The sequence below is a fragment of the Hyposmocoma kahamanoa genome, unplaced genomic scaffold (assembly GCF_003589595.1).
Source record: "Hyposmocoma kahamanoa isolate Upper Pololo Valley unplaced genomic scaffold, ASM358959v1 76, whole genome shotgun sequence".
NCBI classification, from domain to species: domain Eukaryota; kingdom Metazoa; phylum Arthropoda; class Insecta; order Lepidoptera; family Cosmopterigidae; genus Hyposmocoma; species Hyposmocoma kahamanoa.
Genome location: NW_020653900.1, coordinates 6,303,475 through 6,316,025, shown reverse-complemented (window position 1 = coordinate 6,316,025; position 12,551 = coordinate 6,303,475). Strand labels below are relative to the sequence as shown.

Here is a 12,551-nt window from a genome sequence, read left to right as displayed (position 1 = left end):
TGGATGTTTTGCTTAGATCCTGCACAGAACTCTAATTAGTGACAAGGGCCGCTCTGATGCACCAAATAATAGTTATGTATATGTAATTTTTAAAGATAATAAATATCAATCTATCAGCGCAAAAATGGTGTAACCCCATTTCAATGCTTTAAAAAAGAATGAGGGATCTAAATGACCAAATTCATTTTATTATATACCTATAGTAATGACAAATATATGACTATATGGCCAATATTTATAATTATTTTATTTTTTATAGACTAAAATAGCATCCAAATATACGTATAATAATAACGTGGCTACTTTGGTATCATTTAAGGCATAGGTTCCCTAACGTTTTGGCTCACCGCCCACTTAGGCAAGATAAAACAATTTGAAAGCGCGCCACCACATAAACTACTTGAAAACACTTATTTTTTGCATTAGCTTAACACAAAAAATTACAAGGAGAAAAAATATAGTATATATATGTAGCATAGTAAATTCAGGTTTTTTTTTTTTTCAAATGCATTTTAGACATCATCAACGCCCAAGGTTTCTTCAACGCCCATTGGGGGCAGTAGGGACGACTTTGGGAAACTATGATTTAAAGTAATGTTGTTGGAAAAAATGTGAATTACACCACTTTTGTTTTATGTAACTTTGGTTGAGTTCAAAACAATGAGATAAAAGTAATATACAGGACAACATTTTAGCACAAATTTGATGATTTATTATCGAAGTTTTCTTCGCAGTGATTTTACAATGTCTAACATTAACAACAAAGTAATAAATATTTATTAATCTTACTAGGAACAATTAAAAACTGTACACTAAGTATTACTCATAAATTTGCATAAGTACCCTTTTATTTTATAGGTAATGAAATTGCACACTCATTCATTAGTAAGGCAGATTCCCCTAAGAGTAAGAAACTCCAGAGTCGCTCTTCTTGTAAAATAGACATTTGTTCACTTTATTACTAACCGACTTCAAAGGACGAGGTTCTCAATTCGGCAATTTGTTTTTTTGTGTATGTGGCACAATTACTGAACCAATTTAGATTTTTTTTTGTTGGAAAGAGGGTATCTCACTATTTAAATTTGAAGAAAATATTTCACCTCTAAGGGTGGCAAACCAGGGAACGAACCCGGTTTTGCGCACTTTCCGGTAAGCAATTGTTAACTTTTCAGTTTCAGCTTGTAGTATATACATTGTATAAATTTCGACAAGTATTCGAATAATGCCAAGAGACTTGTAGGAGTACCTTCGTTTTATTTAGCCCCACACTAGGGACACCCAGTACCGTGGATGCCATGGAGACATACATAAACAACCACAGACTATATATAAATGCAGGCCATACAAATATTTCTCTCAGCCCGGGAATTGAACCTGGGTCCTCCAAGTGTTAAACCAGAATGGTAGCCGATCGGCCATGGCGGCAGTCACATCAAATCAAAAATATTTACAGTAATGTCTGTGGATGATTTAGCTAAAACCATGTCATGTGTGATGCACCACTCACCCACGTGATGCATCACTCGGAAACAGTACGCGTGATGCTAATATTACAGAGTGATGTTTATGATGCGTGATGCGTAGTGAAATGAGTGATGGTGATATTACGGAGTGATGTTTATAGTCTAAGTAATGCGAGTGATGCTGTAATGGTAACATCACGGAGTGATGTTTGTTTAAAAGACATGTCATGTGATAGTAATATTACGCGTACCTAATGCAATGTTAATGCATCTGATTTGGAATATTGCAGTAGAACGATGTTTGTATTAGCACCCAAATTATTTAATAACTTACTAAATGGTGTAAAAGGATTAAACCGTAGACAATTTAAAATGAAATTGCATAATTTGTTAATCATACAATCAATCCAAGATGTAAAAACATGAAGATGGTATCAGTTAATTGCGTAGGTATTGATATACCATCACTGAAAATTCTGTGAATTGAACTGAGAGCAGAGCTATAAGAGGACATTTAATAAAAGTGAGGTTATGTAAGAACTTATAATTAACGTCTGATTTTTATAGTGCATTTGTTATTTTACAACTTACTAGATGATGAAAACAAATGAAACAGTAGACATTTAAAATGAAATTGCATAATTTGTTAATCGTAATTGTTGTTTGATTAAATAGAATATTTTATTTTTTACCTGGTAATTTATAATGTAAAATTTGACCAGGATGAGCGTAGGTTGCCAGACGGTTCTTAATATTTCGTAATTTTTGTTGGATTCTCTCGAGTAATATTTAAGTAGATCTTGTTTATAATGCAAGTTTAAATTCTAGAAATGCGTTTTACAGGTTTTTCAAAACGAATCGCGTTTTTAACCGACTTCAAAAAAGGAGGAGGTTCTCAATTCGTCGGTATATTTTTTTTGTTGTGTTAGACTTTGTGATGTTGTGGGTAACAGTGATATGATATCACTGTTACCCACAATATGATATCACTGATATCATAGTGTAATATCACTTTTACGGGAATGTAATGTAATATCACATTACTTTTCGAGGTACTGTTTTGCGCACGTCTAGTATTTTTTTAAGTATTCTTTCCCCCATTTGGATTGGATAGGCAAAGGTTCTACCATACAGTCTCTTCATATATCGCACACTAAACCAAATACTGTCGTAATTAGAGGTCGGTCATGGAAAACCTACCAAGTCGAAAAAATCATGTTTCAGAAAAATAATAATTTAATAAATAATTTTTTCGCATATTTTTCTAACATTTTTCCTTTAATTTTCCACATTTGACGTTGACACCTGCCAATGTAGAAGTTACTGAACGAAAACGATGGAGCCATTACAAAGGATTATTTTGCTATTGTGAAATATTATATATTTTACAGTACAGGGTTAAGAGCTCGTCAAGCTTCACACTAATGATTTAAATCCCACTATGCCGCTTACGATAAGAACGGTCCAAAGTACAAAGTTGACGTGCTCTTGACTGTACAAGTTTATATTTTAATTCGCTTCAATTATAACTTCAAAAGACATTTCTAAATGTAGAACATAATCTATGCCTTCAAAATTATATTTGTTCAATTTTTCAGAAAAAGTTATGACTATCGTTGGTTAATTTAACGGAAACGACTGTTACTCAAAATTTGTGGAATTAAGAGGACACGATTTGAAAATTAAAAAAAACGAATGAAAGTAAATTTCATTTAGAATATCGTCGGTGCTTTGTAGAAAGGGCGCAAGCGACATTTCGAAAAAAATCCTGGGGATCATACTGTTCAAATATTTACTTACGTCCTGTTTTAAATTCAATACAGGTTTTAAGTTTTAAAAATGGATAATTAAGTATTACGTAAAAATAAAAATAATCACATTATTTGCAATATATTGTAATTGTAATTTTTGTAAAAAATTTGTGGAAATAAATAAATTTATTATTATTATTAACTGCCTCCGTGGCCAAACGGTTACCATGCCGGACTGCCACGCAGAGGTCCCAGGGTCGATTCCCGGGCCGGGAGAAATAGTTGTATGGCCTACAATTATTTCTCTCGTGAGTTTGGGTGTAATTTGTGGTTGTCTATGTGTATGTCCATGGCACCCGCGATACAGGGTTTCCCTAGTGCGGGGCTATGTTGAGTGTGTGCGTTATTTATTTATTATTATATTATTACAATAAGATCCATTCAATACTTTCTTTTTTAATTGTGTTTTCTCAATTCCACAATTTCGAGTTAGGACAGTATTCGATTTTATGGGCGATAATTATTATATTAGTTTTCCTTGACATGATTAGTCGGATCTAGTCAAAAATTTGTCAGATAAACAAATATTTTTTCAAATATGTTTCCTACATTTTTCCACATTTTTGACAGTTGACAAAATTGAAGATTCTGCACAAAAACGATTGAGCCAGAGATTTTTTACGTGCTTATTTTTATTCGCTGGTGTCCACTCGTTCAAATGTTGATTTTTAGTCTAAAAGATTTATTTTACGTGCTTATTCTTATTCGCTGGTGTCCACTCATTCAAATCTCGATTTTCTTAGTCTAATTTATTTTATAATTCACGCTAAATAAAACTTAAAAAAATATATTTAAACCTAGGACGTCATGTAAGCCTTCAAGTAATTAATATTTTTTCCAATTTTTCAGACATTTTTTTCGGAAAATCTTCGACTATTTGAAATTTTTCGGAAAATTACCCACGAGTAGACATATTAAATAAACCACAGAGTATGATAGGATAGACCATTTGACGTATGTCAAGGATCAAGACAAGCAGACGATGCCAAAGGGCAAAAGTGGTGTAAGCCGCTTACACCACTTTTGCTCTATAATTTTGTGATATTAAAGATTGTGTGGCGTTATGGACGTAATTTTTTATCTCCATAACGCCACTTGTCGTACAAAAAAATCTTATTTCACCATTCCTTAAAAGTTCTTATTGTCAGGAAACCACCAAAACGGCAAACAACTAAAATTGTGAGTATAAATATTCCTAGCATTCTTCTTTCAAACATAAGCAATGTATACGAATTTTATTATTGCAACTACAAGAATTACAGGCGTTCATATTTCAGCTCAAATATGCTATAATAAATAAATAGTAATTGTTAGTCTACATATAGTCCTACTACTGGGCATAGGCCTTCTCCTCTCATAATGGAAGAGCTAGAGCTGTAATATAATGCGGATTGTTTTAAAGATGTGTCCAGGTTTCGTCATGGAGTATTCCTTCGTCGACCAGCTTTACTTAAATTTCGCACATAAATCCTGAAAACTCAGAGGTGCAAGCCGTGATAACTACGTTCGAATGAACCATTGACTTTTACTAGAACGTTTAATCCTATAGCCGATCGAATTAATTTTTTTGTATAAGTAGCGCTCCTTGTAAAAGAACTCGTCCAGGGTGATACTGCCACTTTACTTATTTCTGCCGCCAAGCAGTAATGTCAGCATTACTGTGTTCCGGCTTAGAAGAGTAAGGGTGGTGGTGAAACAGTGCATGTGCACATGTGAACTTATCAACTTAGACTTAACATAGTCGTTATGACTAAGACATAAGTAATCTTTGCGATTTAAAGCTCTGAGTGGCACTGCAACTGTCATGGACAGGCGTGTAGCTTACCATCAGGTGCACGACTTGTTCGTCCCGTCACTTGATATTATAAAATCGCACCTTTCGAATAAAAGTGACCTAATTAAAAAAATAAACTAAATGAGTTTATACCGTCAAACGACTTTTAAAAACATTTTTCATAAGGTTTGTAATCTGAAACTGTCTCTGAAGCTCGGATAGTACACACTTACTCACTATATTGGTGTCTATCATATTATGTTTGTAATTCCACTCCCCCGTCGGTAAAACGACAAAAAAGTGACGTGAAAAAATTGACCTCAATAGTCATTCATCCCTTAGTTTGCCACCCTTAGAGGTGGAATATTTTCTTCAAATTTCAATGGGACCACTTCTGAGGTAACCTCTTTCCATCAAAATCGGTTCACAAATGAGTTATCGCGTAACATACATAAATACAAAAAAACTTATTGTCGAATTGAGAACCTCCTCCTTTTTTGAAGTCGGTTAAAAATTCGTTTCAATCAAATGTAATACGTTTCGTCGTGTAACACTTTTCAGATTGCAAGTTCATAGTATCAATCATTACTCTCGGATTTTTCGTTGCCAGTGCGCTGTCGGAGAGCAACGAACTCAACAGATTTAAGTTTTCTCGCATTTTGCAAAAAATCGTCCTCTACCGATATTATGTTTAATTTATGATTATTTTATTATTATGATTATTTTAAGGTCCAATGGTGTTAGTGTATTTACAAAATACAATACACCGCGAACTAAGCTAAGCTAACTTAGCTCACGTAGCCGGGGATCTTTTCGTACTTCGGTTTACACCGCGAACTGAGCTAACCGAGCTCACTAAACTAATCCAACCATAGCTATATAAAATATGTCGCCCTTCTGTCACCCTTAACCCCCACACATATTTATAATCACTACTACGTATTTTTTAGCTTAGCTTTGCATGCAACTACGTGAGCTAAGCTAACTTAGCTAGCTTCGTTCGCGGTATGGCCTGCGCTTTATTCTGTTCAGGAAAACACGTGTCACGTTTAAGGAGGCTTTTAATTAGCAAAAATATAACATTCCTTTTTAAAACTCACTATAGTTCTGTGCTTGTATAGTTCCATAGGATTATAGTGAAAACTAAAAAGAGTGCCTTTGTGATGTGGTTTGTGATATGATAATTGACAGATTAAAGTACAGGAGTAGAAAAAAAGTTAGTGACTGTAGGTTAGTGGTAATACTAATAAATAGTATAAAAACTTACACAAAATTAACATGAAAAGTGGCTGGCTACTCTCTTGATCGCATTTCGATCTAATAGATTCATGTGAGACTATTCGATGTCCTAATCGATAATTCGATCGATAAGTAGATAATAAAGTGATGTTCATGCTACCTGCAATGGTTTTTTTTTGCGGATAACATGGCATTGAAACCATCAACCCGCGCCTCTACAAACATGGTAGACGCACTGCAAAAGCGAGGCAACGCCATCAACATTCTAAATCCCTTATTGTTTTTACCTTTTTATATTTAATATTTTAAATATTTATTACCTTTGAATATAACATCAACTGCATCCAAATAATCTAAATGCAGTTCGCGTCACAACATTTGTTGACATTCTTTTGGTCAAACCCAAACGAAATCCGGAACTAAACAAAATAATTTCTATATAAATCATCAAAAGCTACAGTCGTTTAACCTCCAAATTAGTCTGGGTCAATAGCTACGAATTATCGTGATATTGTCATTCAATTAATGATTATGACCACAGGTGCCCGTGCGCAGGGAAGCTGTCGCTTTCGAAAGGCCCAGTTGCAATAAAATTAATCTACAGTAACTAGTGTTATCCGTTGGTTAGTTGTCATGTATAAATATCTCGATATTATGCTATTGTACACTAGAATTAATATTTTTTCGTTTATTTATATAATAATTTTAGAAATGGGCTTGCGACACATTACTGTAAATAATTACAACTTTTTTATTAAAAAACCAACCAAGCAAACTTTTGAGTTGCTTATCGACTTTCGCTGTGTTTGTTTTATCTATTTGGCAAGTTCTAATGAAATCAATTAGCGGAAAGTGAATGAAATACAATATACCAGATTCGTTCCCAAATTTGCCACCCTTAACTTAGTAACGTTTAATTTATCATAACTATTAATACAAAGATCGAACACTTAGGAAAATTTCCTTCCATCCAGCCGGATTCGAACCGACGTCTTCCGTGCCAGATGCTGTGCCAACTAAGCCACGGATTTTTTCTATGTACTTGTTGTCGGATCCTTGTATTTGATTTTCGACGACTTTTCAGCCGTAGCGCTCTATTAGAAATCTGCGAAAGTTTTTCGTCACCCAATTAGGTAATTTTACAGCTACCAGCCCTGGCTAGAGATGTCGCTATTAACTATTTCGTTAAATTTTTTCGTGAAATTTTATTTATTTAACGTTGGGCGACTGTAGCCTGTTCCCATATCACGACTATCTGTCGTGACTGTGTCGTGGACGTTTATTATCGTTGAACGACTGTCGTGTCCAGCCGTTCCCACTAGATCGTGACGACAATTTATCGGTTCACGGCAGCCGCCTTGTCGTTCACACGACAAACTGTCGTCACATTTTTATCGTCGTTCTAGCTCTTCCCATTGTCACAACAGTCTGTCGTCGTAACGTCAAAAAACTCGTTAACGACAGTTAATCGTGTTGTTCTATGTGTAAACAACTTCATTTAAATATACAATCCACAACACTTTGAACTGATTAACTATCGGTTAAAACGACATAATGCGAACGCGCCCTAAGAAGTGGAATATTTTCTTGAAATTGTAATGGGACTACTGACTTGAAATGGCCTTTCCAACAAAAAAAAAAGAATTATCGAAACCGGTTTACAATTGTCCGAGTAATCGTATAATAAACACAAAAAATACAGTCCAATTGAGAACCTCCTCCTTCATGCTGATTTTGATTCAAATAGGAATCGAACCGATCGGGTAGTCTCGAAATCAGATGGGTTTCCGACCGAGAAAATGAACCTGATTCCTACTATATATTTCTAATGTGTGAGTTAAATCAACTATAGTTCTGATTTGATATGTCAAAATTTTCCGATCGGCCAGTTGTGAATCGCAATTATGCGGCTCGACACGCAAGAGACGCAGTTTCCGATCGGGAAAGGCAATCAAAATCAAGCTGCATGTTTGATGTCGTTGAAAAATGTCCTCGAATAACAAGTATTAAGCTCTCTAGAAAACACAAAACCAAAAATTGTAGATGCAATTACGTGTGTTATAAGCAACTGATTTTTTTAAAATTAAAAAGTATGCATTTCATTACAACTTGTACTGAATCAAAATTAGAAAAGTGGTGTTCCGAAATTTGAGTTAATTTGCTTTTCTAAGCGAAACCACACGTGAAGCCATCGCTCACATTTCAGAATATAATTATATTGAGATTATCATGCGCCATGTGTTGTTCAAATATCTATTTCATAGCACAATACTAACAAACGTATTTTACTTTAGTCAACATAAAACGTAACAAAAAAGCTCATTCGTTTGACGAGCCTTTATCTCTACATTTTAACCATAGTTAAACAACAGTTAAGCGCGCAGTTTAACCGGTCGTTGTCATCGTCCACTGCACATGGTCAAAGACCCAGATCTCTTCACCTTGCTCTTGAACATGGTTTGGCACGTAGTGATGGGAAAAATGTGGATTTCGACATCGATAAAAAATTGCGTTTTTTTAACTTATGGGTGTTCTAACATTTTTCATTGATCTTTGTAATACAATATGATCAATATCAGCCGTTTCTATTTGCTCACCCACAATAATTCTTGAATGATAAATACGTAGAGTTTATTCTTTTTAATATTTGGTCGTTCATAACATACTGGTTCTTTAAGTTAAGTTACTTTTCAACCCTGAAATGGTGAGACATGGGTTTTTGACACCAATATTCGTGTGGAAATTGTGCCACAAGAAACCTGCATCGATTGAGCTCAAATTTAAATGACAAATTCTATTCACTGTTCTACTAAGTCATTATTCAATAGCATCCTATCGATAAATTTACTGTCCATCCTTTCTTCAAGGCGTGAAAGAGACTAGAAACCTCTCTCCTCCTCACACTCGCAGAATCCAACACTAAAGTTCCAAACTAGTAAGCCGTCCGAACGCTCGCGCACCGCACGTATACAGCAGACGCCTTTCTTTTGACCTCTTTCCGTTAACCTAATTCGAACGTAAACAAAACTTTAATCAGTGATTTTGGTGGCCGTTATGGATACATTTTTACTACAATTAAGGTAATTATTTTTCTAATCTTTTGCTGATTTTTGTTACATAGTTGTTTTTTTAGTTTGTTTTGTATTATGTTTTCTTTTCTATTTTATTGTTTATTTATGCTCCGTTGTGCGAGATAACAGTATATAGTATTGTATTAATATATCATTATTATTCTAAACGTTTATCACGAGTATGTAGGTTGCCGTGGTATTAACGAAAGCATTAAGATTCTTGTCACGAATCGTAAAATAAAACTAGGAGAGATTGAAGACGACAATGTTATTTTAATAATCTTAACTTTGTTTCCAATATGTAATAAGATAATATTGTCATTTATCACTAACGGCACTAACAATAGCTACATTATATATCGAATATACTATCGGATCGTTCTTTTACATTATTTTTTAGAATGAAGCTTAAGTTGTCCTACATGAAAATGTGGACGAGAGTGTACTAAGTTGGCCCAAAAACCGGGTGTTCATTACACAGGACGTTTCATTCAAGTAATACAGAACTTGGTAAATTATTTACTTGGTAACTCAATGTTAAACTTAGGAGTTCTTCAGAGCACGATCTTAGGCCCTACTTTAGTCTTCAATACCATATAGGTATATAGCTTAGATCTTTGTGAGATAGAAACTTAGAACGAAGATTTTCACATTGGCGTAAACAGAATATTAAATCCAAATAAAATTAATATATTCAATAGACTACAACCTCCTTATCACAACATTTTCTAGCTAAATTGAATTATTAACATATCTGAAATTAGCGAAATGAGATCTTTTCTTAACTCTTTATTTATTTAGGGGCTTTGATCATTATGTTGTATGTCGGGTCCATTATAAAAACGATATATTAAGAAAACACTTAATATAAATCCAGACAGATAAATCAAAATACTACTTAATCAAACATATATACAAAATCTTCGTGGCACCAATGTTCGCTCTGACAAAACCTTCATTCGCCCTTCGCATCGAATACAAACGTTAGTTTAATGGAACATGTCCCATAGCGCGCATAGGCTGCGATCCGGATCGCAGCCTATGCGCGATGACTATTTGACCCCTGTTTAATTTTATGTGGTCAGACCAAGGAATACGTGGAGGCTCACCTTGTATGGTCTTGTACCGATTCCCTTTTCCCGGGTCCTCATATCGAAATACTCCTTCCAACGAAAATGGAACTCGCTGTTATAGACTACGACCACTTCATAGAAATCAGGCACATTGTCAACCACGGGCCCATCTGCAGCAGCCGCAATGGCTAAAAGGTCCGCCTCCTCATTTCCTAACAAGCCAATATAAGAGCCAAACGAGATCTACAACTCCCTCTAATTTTAATACCTTGTTTAGTTTCAGTTTTACTGTCAAAAAAACCAAATCAGCTTAATTGGTATATATTTTTTGGTGACAATAAAACTTTGGGTGTCAATATCTCGGAAATTACTAACTGGTCCTGTGATCTTTCCCTAAAGATAAAGACATAAAAAGTATTGTGATTACCTTTTCTGGTTCTTGGTGTTTCCAAATTTAAATCTTCAAATATTGACTCGCCGGCTATCTGGGCGACGTGTAAGCCGTTTTGCTATATTTCTGAAATCTTGATGTAATCTGGTATTGGTTACGATATTAGATAATATAGCACTGACTTAACACCATTACAGTAATTTAAAAACCACAACAGCCATCCTCAACCACAGGTAGCAGTTTGGTGATTGTTATGAAGCTCCAATCCATGGGCGTAGCCAGGATTTAATCAGTCCCTTGAATAAATCTTGGCAAGCAACCAAAGACACGTTCATATACTGTCTTGTCCTAAGACGAGAAGTGACCACTAAGACAATGATACAAACTTATAAAATTCTTGGAACTCAAAAAATTCACATCGTGTATAGCTCCAAGCAAGTATCTCTCTTTCTCCCTAATCGTTCCCTCATGCCTGAGGATCATGGTCAACTTCGTGCCACTTTCAAAGAGGATGATCTGCCTCCATCGATTTCTGTCTAGCGCGTCCCTTACGACTTTGCAAAATTTGGACAACAATGAGTTAGTACGTATCTCTAAAATTATTCGGTCGGTTGAAATAATTAATAGGGTTGTAGAAAAGTGGATGGTTCTTATTCACGAGTAATTACGGCGGTATTTTGTTGTCACAGTGAAGAAGTATAGTCATAAAATTGGTTTCACCAACATCTTAAATTTTATGATCCTTATAGATAGCAGTTAAACGGTAAATTAGTACATTACCATACAAAATTGGATAGCTCGTTTCAGCAGCACATCTGAAGCATCAGTTAATCTAAGCTGTGGTCGACCGCGAGATTTTCCGTAACTTAACTGCTTCCCAGACCATTTGCCTACTTTACAACCGATTTGTTGGGTGCTCATTTACTCACTTTTCTTCGAAATTTGCTATAAGAACCACAAAGTATGATGGAACTTACCCATATGCGTACTTGTTACTTCATTTATGGATCAGATCTCAATTCCTTAAATTTCTAAAATGAACATGGATACTTATTCACGAATCTAAAATTGACAAATTTCAGCTTTCTTAAATATCTTTCCGTGACCCAGTCTTCCCATTTACTGATTTTGCTAAGCTGACTATGCTTCTTTATTTTTCTAACGTCTTTCGATCTCATCACATCTACTACATATTATAGAACTAACCAGGTCAAAAAGCTCTTACCACAACTAAGGCAGGTAGACTAAAGCACTTAAGTTAAAAACCGACATCATTCATTTAAATCAACATATCGACCGACTAAAACATAAAAGTACAATTCATTTATTTCAAGTTGAATTCTAATAGCATCTTCACATCTTTTGACGTTTTCTCATTGAATAGAATATATTTTTTTTGTTTTCAGGAATCATAGACCCATATCATAATAATATGTTAGTGAAACATTTTAATTTAAAGTACGTCAGTAAGTACTGTTATACAAACTAACGCTAAAGTAAACAAGTGAGCACATGGAAAAATTCGTAAGATAAGATCTAGGTACAAGATCGATCCGACGCACAATTGGCACAAAGGTAGCCACGTTAAGGCAACAGTCGCTTGTTCGAGCCCAGTCAGATCGATGGATTTTTTCGTTGTGTTTGTTCGGTTTTTGTATCTTTCTATATTGTAAAAGTATCTTTGTATAGTAGAAGCTGTTTAAACCAATACAAAGGTCTATAGCAATCA

At 34.8% G+C, this 12,551-nt stretch overlaps 1 protein-coding gene across 1 annotated transcript in view; it reads left to right on the top strand.

Moving 5' to 3' along the window:
- Window positions 1–9,230: 9,230 nt before the first annotated feature.
- Window positions 9,231–12,551, top strand: part of LOC113232418 — a 95,792-nt gene continuing 92,471 nt past the window's right edge. Inside the window, exon 1 of the mRNA XM_026467130.1 lies at window positions 9,231–9,367. The gene's annotated coding sequence lies outside the window, so the exon portion shown is untranslated. The remainder of the gene's footprint in view (window positions 9,368–12,551) is intronic.